The sequence below is a fragment of the Eumetopias jubatus genome, unplaced genomic scaffold (genome assembly GCF_037043125.1).
Source record: "Eumetopias jubatus isolate StellerSeaLion01/CBP00866 unplaced genomic scaffold, mEumJub1_p1.0 scaffold_6, whole genome shotgun sequence".
Lineage (NCBI taxonomy): Eukaryota > Metazoa > Chordata > Mammalia > Carnivora > Otariidae > Eumetopias > Eumetopias jubatus.
This window is the reverse complement of record NW_028274812.1, coordinates 137,632,855-137,656,009: the sequence shown is the minus strand read 5'-3', so window position 1 is coordinate 137,656,009 and position 23,155 is coordinate 137,632,855. Positions and strand designations below refer to the sequence as shown.

Here is a 23,155-nt window from a genome sequence, read left to right as displayed (position 1 = left end):
TGCAAAGAAGAGGTGCTGGAGGGAGAGAGGGTTTCCCATACAGACAGAAAAGCACAGTGTTATTTCAGGGATAAACTCTTTACCTCTGCAAGCAGGGTCGAAAGCCTTTAAAGGCAACGCTGATATTGTCGACTCAATCTGCATTACTCAGAAACGGTATTAAAAAACGAAGGGGGGAAATGTTTTTGGTTTTAGTAAATGCACAAAGAAACACCCGATAACCTGGAAGAACACTAGGAGCATATAGAGGGAGGAGTTAATGGCTGGACACATTTGCCAAAGCACAAATATGGAAACCCCACCCTCAGCCAGATCTGGAGAAATCAAAGGGCTGAATGTGGTATAAATTCCTCTGCCCTGATTGCATAAGGAGATCTGCCAACATTTTTTCTCTGATATATTCCTTTCTGCATCAAGGACTGAACTGGGTTCTGAAAAACCCGATGGTGAACTAAGATAGGCATTTCTGAATCACCACCATGATCTAGGAAAATTAACTCCTCACTGATCTCCCCAGATAAGTACCCTAGCTTGTTGCCCCTGACATCTGCATCGGGCTCTGGCTGGGATTCTGTCATACAGCGACTCCCTTTTTTTGGCATAAGAATGTACAGGATGCCAGTAAAGTTCACACTGGGTCATCTAAGTCTCTTTAAATGCATGATGATTCATTGCTGGGGATGGGGGAGAGAGGACAGAGAGGGGGAAGGAAGTGCTGAGCGGAGAGGCGGAGCGATGTAATTATGAAATTGACTGCAGGAAAAAAAAAGCTAGCTCTGGGAGTGATGGGGTCACATGTTCTTACTATTGGTATTTAAGCTACAACTTTTCAACCAGGGGGAGGGGGAGGGGCTGGGAACCAGATCCCGTAAGGTGATTGGCTTTCAGAGGAGATGCATGCATCAGATGCCTGACATATTTATTAGTATCACAACGTGTTAATTTCTCTTTCTATCTGACAAAGAGAAAAAAGCTCTCTGATAACAGTACAGTTAGCAGAATAAAAATCTGGCTGCGGTGGTATGAGTGAACAATTTGTCTTCTTCTACTTGATTTACTCGCACTCCGGCTGACAGGGTCTTCCATTCTGTGCATTCGTTTTGTCCTTAAAAAGAGATTGTTTGTAATTTACAGTTTAAGTCTGAGTGCTATTATTCTACTCTGTCAGAATCTGTGGCAGAAGCTTTTGTTTCGTGTCTGTGCCACAGACACCAAGCAAATCCGCATCTTCAGACGTCAGTCTTGAGAGCTCCCCCAAGTCTGCCAGCAGGGAAACTTGCAAGGGGCCTGGCAGAAAAGGGTTCTTTCTGCAAATAACAGACAGCCCTCCCTGAAATCCCCGCTCAGCCAGCTTCCTCCGTGAACTCTAGTTATTTAGGTCACAAAGCAAAGTTTGCCAATGCATTTTTCCCTAACCCTGCCTTTTCGGGGGTAAACTTGGTAAATTCCTCATAAAGTAATTTTCTTAACCACCACCCCCCCAATTTGGGTCAGCTTCTTTCTCCTGGCCAATGTTGACTCAAGAAAAATAAAGTAAGGGAGAGAGCTTATAGCTGTGTATTTTAGTGTCATGACACCGGAAAGACAAAGAACTTCCATAACAATTTGATATTTATGTTTTTAGCCTGTTGTTGCCCCTGATCTTATTTTGAAGGCACCCTAAGCCTAAGATGTACAACCCGTTAACTGCCACTACCTTAAGTTCAAACAGTGGTGGCTTTGGGCTTTGATTTTAATTTGGAAACTGTATTTCTTTTGAGGAAACAAAATGCCAAGTTGTTAATGAAATGCTTTTAATAGATTTCCAAATGCTCCTAGCCAATAGCAAGCTAAGTTCAACTCACTCATTCTAAGCCTAAAAATGTTCGTTTGCTTTTTGTGTTACAAGAGCTATGTTCTGCGGAGGTTGGAGACCATAAATTCTGATCCTTCATAGGTCACTGCATTACATTCAACCTTGGTCACAGTTACATTGATGAAAATTTATCTAGGTCTTCTTGCAAAATAAATAATAATGGCTAAAAATCATCTCATTTCCTTTTGACACGCCCTATTGTACTGAATAAATTAGAAAGTGTTTCTTAAAAAACAGATTTCCTTTTGATGGCCTTGATTTGTTTTCGAGTTAAGAGGCGATGATGTAATTTTCATTATCAACGCTCATCTGTCACTAGAAGGTATCAACCCCAAACCATTTAGCTATAAGCAGTAAAACTAGCCTTAACTACAGTGCTGTACTTTCCAAAACAGAATGTAAGTTTTCTCTCAGTTTCCCAGGGTGGCAAAGTACCCGAGATCCTCCCAAAAAAGACCTAGTTAGAGATGAGCCTAACAAATTTGTGTTTTGCAGGCCCGTACTAGATCCACCAGTGAGATTTCGGCTCACTCTCGGGAGTCATTTTCACAGGGAGAAGGTCCATGTTATATTACATAGTGCAAGGGGGAAACCTCTGGAAGGTAGAAAATAATTAAGTGATCTACTACACTCCCACAGAGAGCCATGCCAGGATGCTAAAGTCTCCAATTGTGGGTTCTTAGAACTAATTCCTGTACCTCTCCCGCCCCATTATCTCTACCAGTGCTGTCCACTGGAAACATAATACACAGACCTTCCACATGCGTAATTTAAAATTTCGTAGTAACCACATTAAGACGTAAAAGGAAACATGCAAAATTAATTTTAACAATATATTTTGTTATTTAACATATGCAGAATATTTTCATTTCAACATTTAATCAGTATAAAAGTATTGCAAGATACATATGTGTATGTATGGTTGTATGCATATGTGTGTGTGTACGTGTTCATGCTAAGTTTTTTAAACCCAAGGTATATTTTATGCTTACAACATACGTCCGTTTGAACTAACCACAGTTCAAGTGCTGAATAGCCACACTGGGGAGTGCAGACCTATCCTAGAGCACTTTTTTTGATTTCTAATCCTAGACAGAATCTTATTTAAAATTGCCTAATGGGGGCACCTGGGTGGCTTAGTCGTTAAGCATCTGCCTTCAGCTCAGGTCATGATCCCAGGGTCCTGGGATTGAGCCCTGCATCGGGCTCCCTGCTCCATGGGAAGCCTGCTTCTCCCTCTCCCACTCCCCCTGCTTGTGTTCCCTCTCTGGCTGTGTCTCTCTCTATCAAATAAATAAAATCTTTTTTTAAAAAATTGCCTAATGTGTAGCAAAGGAAACAGTCAACAAAACCAAAAAACAACAGACAGAATGGGAGAAGATATTTGCAAATGACATATCAGATAAAGGGCTAGTATCCAAAATCTATAAAGAACTTATCAAACTCAACACCCAAAGAACAAATAATCCAATCAAGAAATGGGCAGAAGACATGAACAGACATTTTTGCAAAGAAGACATCCAAATGGGCAACAGACACATGAAAAAGTGCTCAACATCACTCAGCATCAGGGAAATCCAAATCAAAACCTCAATGAGATACCACCTCACACCAGTCAGAATGGCTAAAATTAACAAGTCAGGAAACGACAGATGTTGGCGGGGATGTGGAGAAAGGGGAACCCTCCTACACTGTTGGTGGGAATGCAAGCTGGTGCAACCACTCTGGAAAACAGTATGGAGGTTCCTCAAAAAGTTGAAAATAGAGCTACCCTATGACCCAGCAATTGCACTACTGGGTATTTATCCCAAAGATACAAATGTAGTGATCTGAAAGGGCATGTGCACCCCAATGTTTATAGCAGCAATGTCCACAATAGCCAAACTATGGAAAGAGCCTAGATGTCCTTCAACAGACGAATGGATAAAGAAGATGTGGCATACACACACACACACACACACACACACACACACACAGAGGAATATTATGCAGCCTTCAAAAAATGAAATCTTGCCATTTGCAAGGATGTGGATGGAACTAGAGGGTATTATGCTAAGCGAAATAAGTCAATCAGAGAAAGACAATTATCATATGATCTCACTGATATGAGGAATTTGAGAAACAAGACAGAGGATCATAGGGGAAGGGAGGGAAAAATGAAACAAGATGAAACCAGAGAAGGAGACAAACCATAAGAGACTCTTAATCTCAGGAAACAAACTGAGGGTTGCTGGAGCAGAGAGGGGTGGGAGGGATGGGGTGGCTGGGTGATGGACATTGCGGAGGGTATGTGCTATGGTGAGTGCTGTGAATTGTGTAAGACTGATGAATCACAGACCTGTACCCCTGAAACAAATAATACATTATGTTAATAAAAAAAGGAAAAAAAATAAAAAAAATAAAATTGCCTAATGTGTGTACTGTTAAACTATAAACTTTTGGTAAACTACCATAACTTTAATTTCACTCTTGACTATTGGTGATGTAATTTGCATTGCCCAAAAGCCGTCTTGCTACAGTTTGGTGGAGGATCAAAAAAGATGATTCAGGATCTTTAAAAGTCTCTGCTATGCACTGAGCCCAGTGACTTTAATTTGGGTGTGGTGAGCTGACCTCAGAGTCTATTGTGTGGGCCCCGTTTGTTTTTAGTTTATTTTACTTTTCTGGCCTCCCCAGCTTTATTTGGGAGTGCAATCTGAGGAAGATATATTTGTTTTGCCAGTACACTCTGATTGGCTCAGATTTTAAAATGACATATGTAGGGTAACACCCTCCCTATAATAGCATGGTTAAAGGTCTGTCAGTATTTCCATTAAAAATTCAAACTTTCCAGGATTTATTACATAGCCATAACAAATGGCTCCAGGCAGAAACTTGGCAAATCCTTCTTTAATGTAGGAGGAAATCTTTTTAAAACAATTTTTAAAAGGGAAAAAATAAACAAGTGTTTACCACTTCAATTTCCTCATGTGATTCTTTTGATAGGAAAGGCATTCAGAGAAAAGGCACAGCATATCTTTACATTTTGTTTGTCTTACAAACTTGAAATATTAGTATTCGCTTGTAAGTCAAATTTTGCCAGAGAGTTCTACCATTGCCCTCCTACCTGCCAAATTTTCAAGGACTCTAGTTTTGGATTCTCATGTTTCTACGTCTGATGAATATACTGATTTGGGGAGGTGCCGGGTCAGTTGACTATGAGTCTTTACGTTTCATCATGGTAAAAATGGACAGTTTCAAAAGATACGATTTGTTTTGGTGGGAATTCCTTGCAGAGATTTCTTACTCATTTATATTTTCAGGGCCTAGTGCTGGCAAATGAATGATAAATACATAAAAAGCAGCTTGGGAATTAAGACATAGTCTCTGTTCCTAAGTCTCTTATTTAAATATTCACTTTTTAAATATTCACTATGTAGTAACTTGGGAAAATCTTTGAAACGGTAAACAACATGCTGCTGGATCTTTAACATCTATGCTTTCCCTTATTTGTGAACACCTCAGTGGATTATTATAGCAATTAAATGACAATGCTATGAACGCACAGGCTGGTTTCAAAACTTTTTTGAGGCTTGGCTCTCTAATGTCTTATCCACCTCTTGGGAGTGTTTTTTTTTTTTCTTCTTCTTCTTTTTTTTCTCTTGGGAGTGTTTGAAGATGCTATAGGGAAGGCTCTGAAAAGTGTGAAATGCTATATAGATATAACTGAAACGTAGATGCTCACCACTGCAAATGTTAAAGATAACCCCCTTCAATTACTGGGAAAGTAAAACATGGTGAGAAGTGCACATTCTTTCACCAACATATTTGACTCCAAATCAACCTGATTTATCTGATGTAGTGTTGGGTTGACTGACCCCAATGCTTTTAAGATAAGCAGGAGCTACTCTTAGAGTGACCTAATGCCGTATTGCATTATATTTCCCCCCAGTTTTACTGAGAAGTAATTGGCATACATCACTGTGTAAGTTTAAGGCATACAGCATGATGGTATGACTTGGATCTATTGTGAAATGGTTCTGTTTTCTTTATTTTCCACTGGAGGAAAAACTAAGGGGTCTTTTCCGAGTATGACTTTTGAAGCCCACTTTAAAAAAATGAAGTCTAGAACTCTAAATAAGTATATCTATATTCTACTTAACTTCCAATCCGTTCAATTTAGTTGTTATAACCTGCTAAGCTGTTTGCTTTTGCTTGTCTTTGTTTTGTTTTGAACTATGTAAGAAAGAGGCGACTTCCAGTAAAAACATAGACTACAATTTAAAATCCCTGATGATTTGGAGGGCTTGTATACTTGTTTTATTAAGCACTCTTGTGCTCCCTCTGCTGCCGTCAAGAAAACTTTCACATTCAAGACCCCAGGACATTCCTCAGAGTGTCCACTTGGCAACGATGATGCAGATTTGCGCATGAAATCAGGGCTCTTGTCTGAACTACAGTACTATCTGACCAAAGCATACAGTGTAATTGTGTTTCATTAAAAAGTGCAAATTAGTTAAAGGCGGAGGGAATACCAAAGGAATAAATAGAAGAATTAAGTTCTACATCCGTGGGCAAATGCACCTAGACAGAGCCCTGTAGTATGGACAGTGTTCTTCATACTACAGCGTGCTTGGAAATCACCAGGGGTGCTGGCTAAAAGGCAGATTGTGATTCAGTAGGTCTGGGGTGGAACTCTCATTCTGAATTTCTAAAAAGCTCCCAGCTGCTGCTACCACTACTCTGAAGATAAGGCTTTTAAGAAGCAAGATGTAATACATAACGATAGGATATCATATATACTGATAGCCTACTTTAAGCCCTCAAAAGTAGATACTATCAAAACAATGAAGTAGATATAAGGGATAAAAAATCATTTTCCATGGTGTTTGAGCAATGCAGAACACAGACTAGGAGTAAGGCTAGGCAGGCCTTACGTCTCAATTTCCTTTAATTTTAAAGTTTGACTTATGTTTGTATGAACACAGTATCAGATTTATGAATAGGACCGTAGTACTACATATTTGCCTACTGGCTTCTTGAAAGCCCAGCCCTTTCATGGAGTTTTTATCTGCATGACAGAGCCTTATTTTTAAAGAATGAGTGTCAGTTATTTGTACATTTAATATTTTGCCATCTGAAAATAATGCAGTACTAAAGGTAACGAAACTGTATCAGGAGAATAGTTTCCGTGGCACCTTGCAGGAAGGAATAGTTACAGACTTTAATGACACTTTATGGCTTTAATCTTAATAGCTAAGAAAGTAAATGACACATTTCTTATTGTTTTTACTGTTTGGGTAATATACATATTCAGCTTCCTTAAGGGAACATTTAAATTAATTGACTTAGTCTAATCTGAATTATGTGTTTTAATTTAAGGTTGTTAAAATAACTTAAATTAACTGCCTGTGTCAGTGTAATAATTAAAATATTAGCTGTTTTTGGCTGAAAATTCTCTCAAAGTAAAAATGTCTAAAAATAGAGTGGAGGTGGATTGGGCAGTCCGCAGAAGAAAAACATGGCAACCAATATTTTCTGTTACAAAAATACGTTAGATGAAGTTAGTTTATATGAAAGCTGTCCGAAACTGAAATGAATAGCAGAAGCTCTGTTTATTCACAGGCCAGTAATAATAATGCCCATAGCACAAAGCATTCGTCTTTTCGGTGCCTAACCGACTGCTTCTGATCCTTTCGAGAGCGGAATCCACCAAGCAGGGGGAGGAGCCAGTCTCCGGTTCTGTTCTGAGATCTTAGCCTTCACCTTGATAACGCTTGTCAACAACAAAACGCCAGGAAGAGCCTTTTCAGGAAACTGATTTCAACTGTCCACTAGAGGCTGTAATGAGACCAACAATGTCACTTTAAACCGACCTGGGGTTTAAACTGTAGCAATCATTGCGTTTTAAATGAAAAAGGAAAAAAAAAAGTTTTAGAACCGAGTCAGAGTGAACAGTAGTTTTATTTAAATAGCCATGTATATGTGCATGGTATTTCAAAATGCGAGAAAAAAAATTATTTCCGGGGCTCTACACCTTCCTAGTTGTTAGTATGCTTATTTTTATTTCTGTAGCACGTTGGCTCTACAATACAGTTGTTTAAAAGCTGACACATTTCTCTTGGTGATTCTGTATCCTGCTTCGGTTGGTGACTAACCGTTAGGTCATACGTAAACTCAGCCAAAGGTTTCTCAAATACAGCTTACAGTCAATAGTGGTGGCTTCCAGAGAGAAACTTATGTGGAAAGATCATGTTTCTAGACACTTGGTTCTAAGCACCTGAAAGAGGTCAAATGCTGCCCCGACACCTACTGGTCTTCCAGAATTATCTGCAGCAAGGAGAACGCCGCATTGAGCTCCCTTCAGCACGGAGGTGCCTTCCCTCTTCTCCAGGAGCCACACCTGTTGGCAGGGTGCACCCGTCCACAGAGGATTCCTTCCCACCGACTAACACCTGGCGGTGGTGCACGCGGAGGGGGCGGGGTGGTGGGCAGCTGAGAACCGCGCATCAGCATTGAGCGCAGAGGAAGTTCCTCAGCGTGGATTCATGAGAACTGCCATTTGATGCTCGGTTTGCTTTCTGTATCTCCTGCACTGGTTACCTCATTTCCGATTAAATTAATGATCCCGAATCAGCTGCGAAAGGAGTGCGCGGGTCTTCTTCCAAGGCTGGGGCTGGGGACTTCAGTACCCAAAGCAGATTTCCAGACCTGCAGAGAGCGAAAGGGGGGGGGGGCAGGGAGGGCACCCGCTTTCACGGGCAGGAAAGGTGACGGTGCACATGCAGTCGCGGGGACCCTTCAAACTTTCCTGAGTTGCACGCAGAGGCAATCCCCGCAGCCCCGTGGTCCTGGTTCCGGAACGAAACCGGTTTGAGGGTTAACGTGCACCACGATCCGAGTCAGCCCTCTTAGACGATTCTCGGCGTGCCCGGGACGAAGGGCACGTCGGGATCACGCTTGGCCCCCCTCCCCTCCCCCGGGGAGGGGGCTATTTCGCCGGCTGCGAGCTGAAGCCCGACACCCCTCGGAGAGTCCTCCAGGGCGCCCGGAGTTGCACCCCGCTGTCGCTCTGTCCCCTCCAACTAGGTGCAGGGACCCGGGGAGGCGCGCGAGGACCGACCGGTCACCGTTAAAATTACCTCATCGTTTCAGCTCCCCGCCCCTTTCCCAAACCTGGAAGAAGCGTCCCCTCCGGCCGGAGTCGCACCCCCCGCCCCCCGTTCCCGAGCCAGCCTCGGGCCACGCGCCGCCTCCCCGGGGGCCGCCGAGCCCGGGCAGCGCGCAGCCAAGGGTTAAGGGCGCCGGCCGGCCGGCCGCCGCGCCGTGCGCTCGCGGTGCTCCGAGCGGCTCGCCCCGCCGCCCGCCAGAGGGTGCCCCCCCACCCCCAAGTCGGATCCTTGAGCTGCGGCGGCGGCAGCCAACTGCTCCATATTTGGCTTCTATTACACATTTACATACTGGAGCGAGCGAGCGAGCGCGAGAGAGCGCGAGGGAGGGAGGGCGGGCGGGCGGAGGGAGGAGGGAGGGGAGGGGAGCAGGGGGGGTAGGAGGAGGAGGAGGAGGACGAGGAGGAGGAGGAGGACGAGGAGGAGGAGGAGGAGGACGGAGAGGAGGAGGAGGAGGAGGAGGAGGAGAGAGCAGAGTGTACCGCAGACATCATTTCTACTACAGTGGCGGAGCCGTACAGGACCTGTTTCACTGCAGGGGGATCCAAAACAGCCCCGTGGAGCAGCCGCCCGAGCTACAGCAGCCGCAAGACACTGTTTCTCTCCCTCTGCCCCCCCTTCCCCACGCAACCCCAGATCCATTTACACTTTACAGTAAGTGGCTATTTTTTTCTCCTCTGATTCTCTCTCCCCCCTCCCCCATCCCCTTCGCCCCTTATTTAGATTAAAATTTGCCCCTACCCCCGCTCTCCAGAGGGGCAAAAGCAACAACCAGCAAACAAACCCCAAACCCCAGTCGCCGGCACCGAAAACAGCTGGAAGAGGAGCGAAGGAAATCGACGCGTCGTTGTGGGGTGTGTGTGTGTGTGTGTGTGTGTGTGTACATACAACCTTCTCCCGCTCCAGCCTCCCGGGCCGACACCCCCGCGCGGGGCGCAGGGACTGACGGCAGGGGGCTGCCGGGCCGGTGGGCGCCCGCCAGGCGAGGGGGCGCGCCCGGGCTGGGGGTGCGGGCGCGGGCGGGGAGAGCGGCGGCGGCGCCCCGCTCCGGTGGCTGCTGGTCCGGCCGCGAGTGCGGAGAGCCGTGTCCCCCTCCCTCGAGGTGGCGTAGGGGTAGGCGGCGGCGGCGGCGGCGGCGGCGGCGGCGGCCGGGGGTCGCGCTGCCCTCTCCTCCCGCCGCCCGCTCCTCAGCCCTCTCCCCCTGCAGGGCGGAGGAGCGAGTGGGTCTGGAGGAGGGCTGGGCTTCCCCGCGGGTGGCCGCCCGGCCTCGGAGCCCCGGGCGGGGGTCTCCCCGCGGAGGCCAGCCTCGCCGGGTGTGCGGCTGCGGGCCGGGAGTTTGCGCGCGGCCGGGCGCCGGGCGGTGGGAGCGCGGGGGGCGCGGAGGGGTGGGCGCGGGGGGAGCCGACGTGCGGGTGCCGGGAGCGCGGCTGGAGCGGCGGTGGCGGCCCTGCTGCTGCTGCCGCCGCTGCCGCCGCCGCCGCCGCCACCGCCGCCCTGTTGGTGCAGCCGCTTCCTGATCATGTGCAGCCGCCGCCGCCGCCGCCGCCGCTCGGAGCCGGGAGCCCGCGAGCGCCCCAGCCCGGGCCCGCGCCCCCGCCACCGCCCGCGGCAGGAGCGGAGGAGCGGCGGCGGGCGCTGCCCTGCCGGCGCCGGGAGTGAGCGGCTGCGCGGCTGCTGGGAGGGTGAATGAAGCCAGGAGGAGGGGAAGGAGGAGGCGGCGGCGGCGGAGGAGGCGCTGCGGGGATTGGGATGCGCCCTGGAGCCCCGCTGCTCGTTCACTCTGGGCCGGGCCGGAGACTCCGCCACTCCCGCGGCCGCCGCCGCCGCCGCCGCCTCCTACGTGGTTCCACCGCTGCGAGCAGGCCGGTCCCGCAGGGGGCAGGCAAGGGGCCGGCCGGGCGGAGCGAGAGGTGAGGCGGCGGCGTGAGTGTGAGTGAGTGCGTGCGTGTGTGAGTGCGTGTGTGTGTGCGCGCGTGTGCGCGGGGGGGGCGGCGGGGGCCGTCGCGGTGGGGAGCGGCCCCACGGGGGCCACTTGGCTGACTCTGCGGCGCCCCGACCCCTCCCCAGCCCCCCGCCCTCAGGCCGCCTTCCTAAACTCCGGGGCTTGTGCTTTCATTTTATTTCAGACCACGTAGGGGGCTGACTGGAAGCGATGAAACAATTCAGGTTTTCTAGGGAGATTGAGCAAGGACCTTAGTGGGGGGGGGGGTGGAAGTAGGGTGGTGGTGGTGATCTTGCCAGAAAACAACAACAAAAAAATCAGTTTCCAAGGACCGTGGGGTTCGGTTCAACCCTGTGGCTGTTATGTTTTGTTTTGCTTTCTCAGTATATAATCCTGCAGATAAGAGGGTAATACAAATACTTCGGGAGATTGGGAAATTGCTGAAGAGTAGTAAGGGCAAGAAAAAAAAAAAGCCAGTCGGAAGCTGGTTATATAATGCGCGATGTGGCTAACGAGAACGGCAAGCTATTTTTATTTTGTTTACCGTATGCTGTGCAGTAGGGACTCCTCCAAACTGGTTCTGTCCCCGAAGAGATTCTTAGCTTCCCTGCGAGATCCACGGGATACAATTAGTAAAATTAGAAGACCCTATTACACCCACAGAATGAGAACTACTGTCTTAGAGTGGCATGCTCCCTGCACATCCCTTCGTGCAGGCTCGGGAATGTGTATATGCAAATAAGTTCTCCTTTGGCAATCTAGTAGTCACATCTCAATGACATTTGTGTTTTGTAATGCAGGCTGTTCTTAATATTTAAACATTGTCGGTACATATCGCACAGAGCAGTGGGTAGTTACTTGATGGTTATTTTTAGGCATAGCTGGTTACTTTTTCGACAGTGTTATTAGCTAAGCCATTTCTGTTTGGGTTTCTCAGGAGCCCTGTAGTTCCTAGAAGCCCCTGTTAGCCCACCCTGTGGTTTATTTGCAGTTGGATACTTGGGCCTTTTTCTTTTCCTTTTCTTTCTTTTTTTAAAATTTATTTATTTGGTGGAATGAAGCCTGTGCTTGAGGAAACCACCAAAGAGAAGGTTGAGAAAATCCTGCACATGGACTCTTGGAAAGGGATTGCACCATAACAGCTAATGCTGTGGCATTTGATCTCCTCTGATTGTCCTCCAACTGTGCATGCCTCAGTCAATATTTTAGCGGCTCAGCAGACAAATGGGCTTGAGAGCCGCCTTCTGTGTACAGCAGAGGGTGAAGGGCTCCCGTGGACCTCCTGGCTGCCTCTTTCTCATCGTGTAGATCCGTGTCAATGGTGTAGGTTTTCCCTGTACTTACTCCGGGCCCTGATCACTCCTGTAATTAGATCAGGCTGCCATGGCAACAGACAGTGTGCCTCGTCCATTCAGGTGGGTTTGTCTTGTGCCTGGGCTACTCCAAGTATTTTATGCACAGGATTTGTGCTGCTCCAGCCAGAGGAGAGACTCCAGTGCCTCAGTTGTGTCTTCTTTTGGTCATTTGGACAGGAGACACTGAATGAGACTTTGCAGCAACTCAGCTTTTGTAAAGGAGACCAGCAAGCTGGTAAATGCCTTTCCCCGCACAGTGAAAGAGGCCTGGCAGTCCTGCTGATGTTGATTGTGAACAGATCAACAAGTATTTGGTACTTGTTAGAAACCTTTCAGAACTTACCAAAGCAATGGTTTTTTTGCAGTCTGGTGCCTTTGGCCTTGTGGATATTTAACCCCTTCACGTGGGAAAGCGCCGGTCCCTTAGAACCTATGTTGTCACTGTCGGGATTCTAAAGGGTTGACTCGGTGGAAGGGGTTTATGTAGGACGGATTCCCCCTTGTCACATTTCACAACTTTACCATTATCATAGCCGCTATAATCCGCAAAAAATGGGACTGACTGGAGGGACCATTCTGGGTGGGTACATTTTTAATTTGGACTTCTTGACCATCCTTAATCTTTACATGTGTCAGTAGTACCAAGGTTTTTCTCTCAGGTGAGAGATGACAGAGGCCTAGAGCTCGGAGACTGACAATGGGTGATGCCTTTACACAATAAGCAACTTGCACTGTATTTGGAGATATAATTTAATGAGCATTAGTAATTTAGAGCAGCACTCTCCTCTTTGTATTACGATGCCACCTCATTAAGTCCAGTAGGCAAAGAAAAATAATCCTGTTGCCAAAAAATAAAAAGGAGAGAAAAGTAAGTAGCTTTGGTTGCTGAAGCTTTTGTGTGGCGCAGGCGATCCACCTGAGGGGGAGTATTTTAATAACCCTGATATGTGAAAGAGAAAGTAATTGAGAATAATAATGTCTTGATTTGGTTGTGATCCTGCCAGTCTGTTTTTCAGTTTTTAGTTTTACAGCCCCATAGCTAAATTGGTAAATCCTTTTTTTTTTTTTTTGCCCTGGGGCTAGGATTCTTTCCCCACAGGGGGTTTACGACTTTCTACTATTTAGTGAGTTTATGCGGTTGGTAACTTGATTGTGGCCTGTTCAGATCAAGTGCTTCTGTGGTTAAAACAAGCTATTTTTTTTTTCCCTAGGACGTAAATAGATGGGAAGCAAGGATATGAAGTAAGGCACGGAAGTTTTAAGTTGTACACACTTTGGAGGTCCTGGATTATATTTTGCAACATACAGAAAATCTCTTGCAGTAAAACGTGAACATGTATTTTTGAATGCTAAAATAAGTATGAAAATGTACTTGATTGGGAACTGTGAAAGTCAATACTTTCCTCTCTGGATTTCATTTTAAGAGGGTTTGGTTAACAGAAATGATATGATACTTTGTCTGGAATATTATAACTAGGCTCCAGGGCCTCTGAATTGTCTTACTCTTCAAGAGAGAGATTCAAGAAAAACTCTTAGCCATCAGATTCTATGTCAAGTGCCCGTAGAAGGCCTTACATTTCATTGTCTCTGAGTCCTGGGAAAGGCCAGCCTTAAGAGATTTTTAAAACATTAGTAAATACATTCTGTGACTCCTCTATTTGTTGTCATTACAGAGTTTAAGGACTCACATTCCTTTTGTGTAATATGCTTTTATTTTTTTTTTCCATTCTGAAATGTCAAGTGGATTTTACTTTTGCACTTACCTTGAATGACAGTTTCTGATGACTAACACATTGCAACAGCGGCTCATTTTATTTCCTATTAGAAGTTAGTCGATAAACATATTTTATTAAAACCCTGAAAATTAGTGTAGGAGTGAATGTTAATTCTTTCAACTATAGCTGTGAGCAGGTAGCACATAGTTTAGATTCTGAAACTCTGATATGCTTGCATATTAATGTGACAGAGTGCAGGAGACAGGGTAGACATCATTTTCAGGGTGGACATAAATAATTTGATTTCCATTGCTTTTTATTTTCAGAGATCAGTAATTTGAATGATTGGCTTCTGTGAGAGATTTAGACATGGACAAGCTTAACTGCTTCAAAGAACAGATTTAGTTCCGGTCATACTTCCAAGGTTATCAGAAGCAGGCCCTCCTTATTTTGTAAAAGCGTTGAGAATAATACATTGTAGAAATCTCAGTAGAGATAATCATTTCTGTCCCAGGGCGTTCCATAAAGGACTGAGCATTTTTAAGAATGAATTTTGTAGTCCTCAATTATGCTGTTAAAATTTTAGTTTCATTGAATTCAGTTTAATAAAATACCCATTCAACATGTCTTTAAGAGATGATATAATAATGAGCATACTGAATGCTGTTTTAGAGAATATTTTTAAATGTTGGCTGAAAGAGTTGTAATTGGATCAAGGTTTTGAAAAAAATACATATAAATGCTTAAAATTGTAGGAGTGATAAAAAGATTTAGGTAAATCATCTCTATTTGTGGAGACAGTTTTAAAAATCTTTTTCCTGTTTCATAATTTATATATTTTTGTCTTTATCAGTGTAGTAATATATTTTGTAATCCTTATCCATATGAACTTTCCGGGCTAGCGTGCTATAAATGTTTGTAGTGTGTGTTACCTTCCCGAATGTAATGAAACCCATTTAGAACTATCACAGACAAAAAAAGCGACAAGCATTATATTTTCCTTGATATGTTTGATGTTAGCAGAAACATTTCATTGATTTTTCTATAACTTTTAATGCATACCATTTGTGAAGTAATGAAAATGCAGTGGTAATTGCCATAATGTAAGCAAAAATGGTATCCTACCTGAAAATGACTTTTCAGAAAACTCATTGTAGTGTAAACAGAATTTGAGACTTAAGGGGGCTGAGGTTGCCCTGATTATGCTGTTTTGATTCAGGCTAAGAGGAACTCTTTATTCCACTTAGGGGCTCTTTAGGCATGACACCTTTTGAGGGAGTTATTTAGCAGAAGTTTTTAGTAATAATTGTCTTAGCTCCTAACCTATAAGCAATTTATCTCCTAACATGCAAAGAAAATGTATTCTTCTGTCACTGTGTATGGCAGATTGTCTTTTATTACACCCTTAGATTTGGCCTACTCTCCCCGAATTATTTATAATATCTCCTGTATTTATTTATCTATTATTTTCTCTTTACTATCCCGTTAGCGTTATTTAGACCATCTATCTTAGTAAACTTCCTCTATAAATGGAATTGTGTTATGTAGTTCTGCTGTGCTTTTAAAATATTAAGCATTCTATGTTTAGTGTATATGTTGTAGAAAACATTCTATAGGCTATTATTGGGGTTGTTTTGTTTTTTGTTTTTTGTTTAGTATTTTGTATGTTTTTGCAGTGAATCCACTCTGCCTTGCTTTTTTGGTTCTTGTGTTTCTTCCCTCTGATGGAACAACAAGCTATGTGAACTCTGTTCATTACTGAAACTGGTGTAGCAACACAAATACTTTAGAAATAAGTAGGCATACCCATGTGAGAGTAAATTAATATTTTACAGCATTTGCATCATGTTTGACTGTTCTGTGCACTTCAGCAGAATAGGAGGAGACTGTAATTCGGACTCTATAAAACCTTATTTGCCAGGTGATATGTAAATAGGACTGTGTGCACACGTAGACATACTGGCAAACACTCAACTGTTAGCTCATAAAGCAAGTGCTGTCTGCAAATCCACGGGACCTGCACCTTGCTCAGAACTGATTATCCAGTATGTTGATGCTTCGTTTGAGAAGTTACTAGATACAAACAAGAAAACAGCTACTGTGGAAGGGCAAAGAGAATCCTCTCTTTAACTTGGCCATGATTGACATTGTAACTCCACAGGTTTCTTCATGGAGGGCTGGACTTAGCAGAGTCTTCCAAGGACTTCAAAGATGTTGTAGTTTAGAACAGCTTCCCTATGTTCTCCATACTCACAGATTACAGGGGAGAAACCAAGGACTAGAAAACTTAACTTCTTTTGCCTATCAGTCCCCGGCATGCAGTAGATGCTTAAGTAAATACTTGGTGAATGGATTCGTTAGAAGTAAGAATGCTTTGGCTACTTTTCATTACTTTGAAAAGTGTTGGAAAGCGATTGAAATTATTTTCCTTTCCAGCTGGGCTGTGCTTTTAAAAATAGTGAGTGTGTACGGATGAAAAAAATCATGACTACAGAGATATGTTGCCATGTACCCGGGGATAATTGGCTGAGTTACCTGTTTACAGATTATTCACGTTGGAGATCGTATTCATAACTCCAGAATAGTTTCTTTCTGACATCCAATATAATCCTGGGCCTCCTCCTTCCTACTGTTACGTAGCGTGGGCTAAGGAAACCCAAACTAAATTTAAAAATCAGCCCAAACAAATATACAGATCAGCTCTAGTAATCAAAGATGGAAAATCTGCCCAGCAATGACTAGTTGGGGGGTTAGTTTATAACTGTGCTTCTGATTCTTTCCATTTCATGTGGGCAGTTGGGAATGACCAGTATTTAAAAGTATTATTTTCATAGGGCTGAAAACTCTGCTAGCAGATCAAGTCCTCAACTTCTTCCATTTCTGTGCATAGGTCTTTACCTCACAAAAATTACTACAAGCACCAAGCTCCCTGATGGAAAGGTATATGGAAGATTCATTCATTCTCTTGTTCATCCATTCACACATTCACTCATTCATTATACAGTGGATGATTTTTACTTAACCATGAGCAAGGCATTGTGGCAAAATGAAAATGAAGTAGACATACATTCAAAAAAGAAATAATTTAAAATCCAGTGGAAAGTCTAGTGAACATGTGCATACTTTCACAATTTTTTCTGCATTTGATACATTTTTCTATCCCATTCGACTGGTATGCCAATAACTGTGCTTTTTTTTTTGTGATTGTTCCTCAAGTTGCATGTTGATAGTAATACATGCCATGTGAAAATTAGACTTTGGCTTAATTACTACTATTCAACCCATGCCCATTTCACCTGATATCCTGTGATTACCAGCATGTGTTTATCAGATGATTGGTTAGAATCATTAGGGGAAAGAATGACAGTGCCTGGCTCCAATGGGGAGGCCGAGCTCTTAATTTGATTGAAGGGACGACCTTTTTGTGTGGTGGCCTCCCTCTGAGCCCTGTTGACTCAAACCAGACCTGCCTTCTGAGCTGGCTGGTATCTGTAATTCTCATAAGACAGAATGCACAATTTGATGTCCTTAAAGTTTAGATTTCAGTGTACTTAAGATGGAATTATTTTTGGAAGCCATTTGTCCTGGTTTTCATTTTGGATTTCTTCTCCTGCGCCCCCCCCCCACCCCTGCAGGAGCATCGTGCAGCAAGTCGCCAGGGTGGTCCGTTCGAGCCGCGGATTTGTGTGTCATCCTTGCAAGGCGGTCTCCTCTTCCACGGCCACTACAGGGAAGTGCATCACATATCAGGTGAGAGTTTGGCTATGTTTGTGTAGTTTCCATCCGAGGATCACATCTGACCTGGAAAATCACCCCGTACCCACGCTTTCACATGTCGTGGACCGTTCGGTGTGACTGCCTTGGCAAGCTGCCTTCAGAGGGAAATTGAGAAATTGCCAAGAGCATTTTTAAAAACTTGGCTTGAAGTGTCTCTCTTTTTGGTTTAATTTAGAAGAAAGTGGTTCACGAAGAAGTCTGCATTTGACCTGGTAACGATTGGCCGTTGGTGTGTTAAGCCCGAGCCTGATTGTCTTCGTTGTCACCTTTTCCTTAATGCGATGAGACCGTTTCGCTGCCAAACTGTGACCGTAAGTCACGGTTTTCACGTTTTAGGTTTTTGTAGAGTGATTCAAGTGTAGGGAGACAGAGGCCTGTTTGTTCAGTGGCAGCCAGTATTTGTCGAATCTTGAATTTCTTTGTGTCTGTTTGGATTTTACAACTTCCTGATTGCCTCACGTACAGTAAATTTTTCTGGCCTGGAGACTCATGCAGACACAGGGGTGTATGCGGTGTTGATGACTCATGGTTCTGTATTGAAGAGAGGACAAGAAGATCCTGCCTACATGAAATCGGGAGACATGGAAGTTAGACAGAAGTTGGAGCAAGAGAGCTTGGGAGCCCTGGTGTATGCAACCAAAGGGGATTGTGAAATAGATCCCCTCTTGCTATTTACCTTGGGAGTGGTCCTGCGGAAATGGACTCCTTCAGAGGTTCCCAAGCCTGGCTGGGCCACAGAATCACCTGGAAAGCTTAAAAAGAGAGTGGGGGGTGGGTGGAGAGAGAGAGAGAGAGAGAGAGAAGGATTTGGGGCTCCACCTCCTGAATCAAAATGAACCTTTAATGGTCTCTTGGAATCATACTGATGCTCCACAGGTTTGGGAACTGCTGAATCGGGTGGTCTCTGGGCAGCTCTTCCCGAGTCATGTTCTGTTTCCTTCCTTGGCGAGACACATGGTCTGCCGTTTCCACACCTCACGTATAAAATTCCCGATTTGCAACTAATTTGTTAAGAGGTGGATATTTGCTTTACCGAAATGTTCTGTTGAAAAATGATTCCCTAGCTTTCTTTAAATACAGGGCTCCCCCTCTATACCTAAGATTGAGTTTTTAAGTGAACCTGTAATTTCCATGGCATCTGAGCTAAGAGCACGGGGCTCTGGAACCAGCCTGTCTGCATTTAGCATCTGGAGCTGCCACTGGGTCCCATTAGCTTTCTGTGCCTCAGTTTCTTGATGAGTAAGGTGGAGATAAGATTAGAACTTTCTTTCCTTTCTTTTTTAAAAGATTTTATTTATTCATTCGTGACACAGAGATACAGAGAGAGAATGAGAGAATGAGCAGGGGGAGAGGCAGAAGCAGGCTCCCCGCTGAGCCAGGAGCCGGACATTGGGCTCGATCCCAGGACCCTGGGATCATGACCTGAGCTGAAGGCAGACGCTGAACCATCTGAGCCACCCAGGCGCCCCAAGATTAGAACTTTCTTCTAGGGCTGCTGTGAGAATGGAATGAAATAATATGTGTGTACAGAGTAGGATAGCACCAGCGTATGGTTTGTGATCTGTGAACATAAGTTATCTTTGTGATCATGTAACTTAACCTCTTGACAGGATAAGTATAATGTTCTTGTTTTGTGATGGTTGCTCCTGGACCATACATGACTAGGAGCCGGTAAATATGCCTGTACCTTGATCTTTGGACTGACACTGTAGACATTTGCAGCTCTGCAAAGCAAATGAGCCTTTTATTTATTTTTCTGAATGTTGTGTGAGTCCATCTCTCTTGCTGCGATAGGATGCATACGTGGTGTTTTCCTCTCGTTGTAAGAAGTTGGGTGCACAAATGAAGTTATGTGTAGTCCAAGTAAAAAGAAACAAAAACCGGAGTGACTGAAGTACAATGTCTCAGGAAGGGTAGCCAGAAAAGTCCTGCCTGGGGGATGGGGCCGGGGGGGGGGGTGGTCAGGAAGTGATCCCAAACATTATATCCTTGAGAAATATGGACCTAGGTCCTTGACATTTTATGGGCAGTGGGTCAGGGAGGTGTCGTTTAAAAGGAAATAGAATAACCCTAAAAGGAAATAGAATAACCCCACAGTTACATGCAAAGGTAAGCTTCTTAAGGTCTGCAAGTGTCAGCTGACTGGAAAGGGGTAAGATGCCTTACTGCTGCCGCTTTATCTCTTAGGGGTTCACTTTTTCATAGGCTAGGCAGAAAATCCTCACGTTGAAGTTTTTGGGGCAGTCGTTTCATTGCATATGTGGTTAATACACATGCACGTTTGTTTTTTCACCTGTGGTGTTTAAAAGAGAATTTCATTGTGAAAACGCAAGCAACAAAAAATCCTATCTCTTGGCCGATAGGTGCAGCTTACTGAGAAGACACCGAGGTTTTTATAGTATATTGAGCAAGTCTGAGTGTCTTATGAATACGTATTGTATTATCAACAGAGTAGTACAGAGTCACCTTGAATTCTGAGCAGCTGACATTTTCTGTGATTGCATTTAAAGGAAGCTTATAAGCATTATCTAAACATTTTGCATAAATAATGGCCTCCTTACAGTGCTCACAGTTGATGGTTAAACGTGAGCAGGGAAATAGTATCATTCATGCTGTACTCTATTATGTCCGTTAAGGTTTTTTTTTTTAAATTAAAACCTAGGTTACAAGTATTTCTGGTTCCACTTATTTCGTAAATATGATAGGGCTATAGTGAAGTTATGACCTAGTTTGCTCACAGGCACCATCTCTGTAAAGAAATGATTCATTCATTTATTCACTGTGTCTTTTTTAAACTAGTACATGGTACTGTGGGAATGAAAGTGAGTAAGAGCTCCCAGAAGGAGGTGGCATTCTTTGTGGTCAGGTAGGGGAAAGAAGAAATGCCCGGAAAGAACTAATACAAAGCAGAATGGGGCGAGTTGTCCTTACTGGGGTAAATTCTGACACTGAAGGAATTCAGAATGATGCTGAGTGGGATGGTGAGGAAAGACTTTGAGGAGGAGGGATCATCTGAGTTCAGCTCTGAAGGCTGGTTAGCATTTCTGTGGGAAGAGATGGATGGAGCCGGCGAAGACCGTGTAAGTGGCTGGGACGCAACCAGCGAGTGCCTGGGATGTAACCCACCAGGCCATTTTGGCTGGAGCACAGGTGCCAGTGGGCATCTTAGTTGTAGATGGGGTGGGAACTCATTTGCTGAGAGGTCAGGTCTGGAGATAAATTTGGAGGAGTCATTGGCCTAAAAGTGGTCTTTGAAATTGGGCTTTGGGTTTGCCCAAAGTTTGCCAGGTGGGAGGGGGGAATGACTGTATTTCAAGGGCTGGCATCAGCGGGCGTGGAGTACATGGAGGGAAGGTGAGGCCGCGGAGAGGAGCTGGAACGTTGGCGCAGTGCAGCCTTTGTGTGCTCGGTCTGGGGAGACCGAGGGGCAGGGGAGGCTGCTGCCAGCCTGCAGGGGTGGCTGGGTGGATGGTGGGTCTTCTCCCTGGAAGCTCAGTGCCCAACTGCCGCTCAGTGAAATCATGTTGAAACCTTTATTTCTTTAAGACCTTTAAAAAAAAAGAAAGAAAGAAACCTGAGCTAATTTTAGCTAAATCTAATATGTGTGTGTATGAAAATGAATGCCGCTTTTGAAATTCAGTGCATGCAGTATCTCTGTTCATGTCAACAAATGATCCCTCTATTTTCCTCTAAACAGTTTTATTAAGATTTTCAGTGGAGCCCTGTACATATTAACAACAATTCCAGCCTTTCTTTTGATCTTTTCCACCGTCGATTTATTCATCTCATGTGATAGGCGTAAATCACATTGTGCCATCTACTTGACTCTGGAGCTGTTGTTCATTTGTGGCAATTCATTTACTGTACTTTGATAAAGCACAAGAATATGGGTGTGTTTGGTAACTTTAAAGGCTTTCCTGGAGGCTTTATGTGGATCTTTTAAATGTGACATACATATAACACACACACACACACACACACGAGGCCCAGCTTTCTGAGCAATTTGGCTTTCCATTTATACTTTTTAGAAAATAAAGAAATACAGAATTAGTGAGCCTTGACTCTAGGATGAAAAGATTCTAAGACTCCATGGCTGAAAGTGAAGGGGAGGTCTGGAAATTATCTGGTTACGTGTCTGTGGGTGGGCAGTCTGTTTTAATATCATTAGAGAAAATTTGCAGATTATTTAAGATTTTTTATTTTTGGACCCGGGTTATTCAGATGGGTTGCTTTTATTCCCCAAACTAGCTCAGAATGAGGTGGTGACTTCCCTACCTTCCATAAAAGACAAGAAGGTTAGGACAGGAGCCAGGGGGATGGAGAAAACACCCATCAGGGGCAGATCATTCTGTCTGCACGTGTTTACCGAGCACCTCCTGCATGAGAAGCATTATGCCAGCCAGGCTCTAAGGGATTTATAGAGACAGTCGGTCGTTCACACTCACTGCGTATTAACTCTAATCTTTACTGCAGTCCTTGGAGGTAGGCACTGTCATTATCCATCCGGCAGATGAGGGAAACCGAGGCACAGAGAGGAAAAGTAACCTGCCCCAGGTTGATCAGCTGTTCAGTGGGGAAGTCATGCTTGGCTCCCATCCTGTACTCTTCACTGGAGCCATGCATTGTCTCTCAAGCCCTGAGACCCTGTCCGTAAGAAGCTGACAGTTGAGTCGAGAAGGCAGGGCGTGCCCAGGAGTCCTATTTAAAGAGTCACAACAGAGATGCAGCATCCTCTGGGAGGTCCAGATCAGGGAGGGGTTCGTGGATGCTGAGCCTTACCCCCTTTGGGTGCTCACCTGTCTGCTCAGTTTCAGACAGGCTGTCCTTGAGGTGTTACCTTCCCTCCCCTCACTCTTCCTCTTGCCTCCCTGAGATTCCTGTGCACCTTCAATAATTATTAATTGAAGAAAGTGATGACAGCGGCAATACGCTTATCTGTTTCTGAGGATTGGCTTCAGTTGGGCTCCAAAGGTGGTTCAGCATAAAGAGTCCCAGTGAGATAGTGAACTTTTGACTCCCCCGAGAGTTTCCCTGGGTCATTGCTCAGCTTGCAGGATTTGGCAGATACAGACTCTTCATCGCTCCAGTTTGCTAGGTGGTGGGCTGGCAGCGAATGCCAGCTCTAAGAACAAAACATGCTGGGAAAGGAGAGCACGCTTGGGTTGGGGTGGCCATTGGGAAGCCCGGGTCTGCTGTCCCTTCCCGTCCCCACCCCTCCCGGTCTCTCATTGTTCTCTCCTCCTCTGGACCAGTGGATGAATCTTTAACCGACTCACGTCAGACAGACAGAAAAAGGATAAAGATCACTTTTCTCTTAGGCTGCTTTGGGGAGACCAGTCTGTCTTTCTTACATTGACTGAAAA

At 44.7% G+C, this 23,155-nt stretch overlaps 1 protein-coding gene and 1 pseudogene across 8 annotated transcripts in view; one reads left to right on the top strand and one right to left on the bottom strand.

Annotated features, from left to right (window-relative positions):
- Positions 1–7,425: 7,425 nt before the first annotated feature.
- Positions 7,426–9,267, bottom strand: LOC148164164 (uncharacterized; annotated as a pseudogene). Its single transcript, XR_015768442.1, has 3 exons — positions 9,011–9,267; positions 8,115–8,545; positions 7,426–7,675 (listed from the first exon to the last, which is right to left on the bottom strand). The product of XR_015768442.1 is annotated as an uncharacterized LOC148164164 (transcript).
- A 194-nt stretch (positions 9,268–9,461) lies between these two features.
- The window catches only part of ATXN1 (ataxin 1), a 396,258-nt gene continuing 382,564 nt past the window's right edge, over positions 9,462–23,155 (top strand). For 5 of the 7 annotated variants that reach the window (XM_088024129.1, XM_028107406.2, XM_028107400.2 and 2 more), the window contains exons 1-2: positions 9,462–9,657; positions 17,651–17,765. The gene's annotated coding sequence lies outside the window, so the exon portion shown is untranslated. Of the gene's footprint in view, positions 9,658–10,703; positions 10,914–17,650; positions 17,766–17,967; positions 18,104–23,155 lie in introns of those variants that run through there. The other 2 variants (XM_028107397.2, XM_028107401.2) reach the window with 2 other exon arrangements.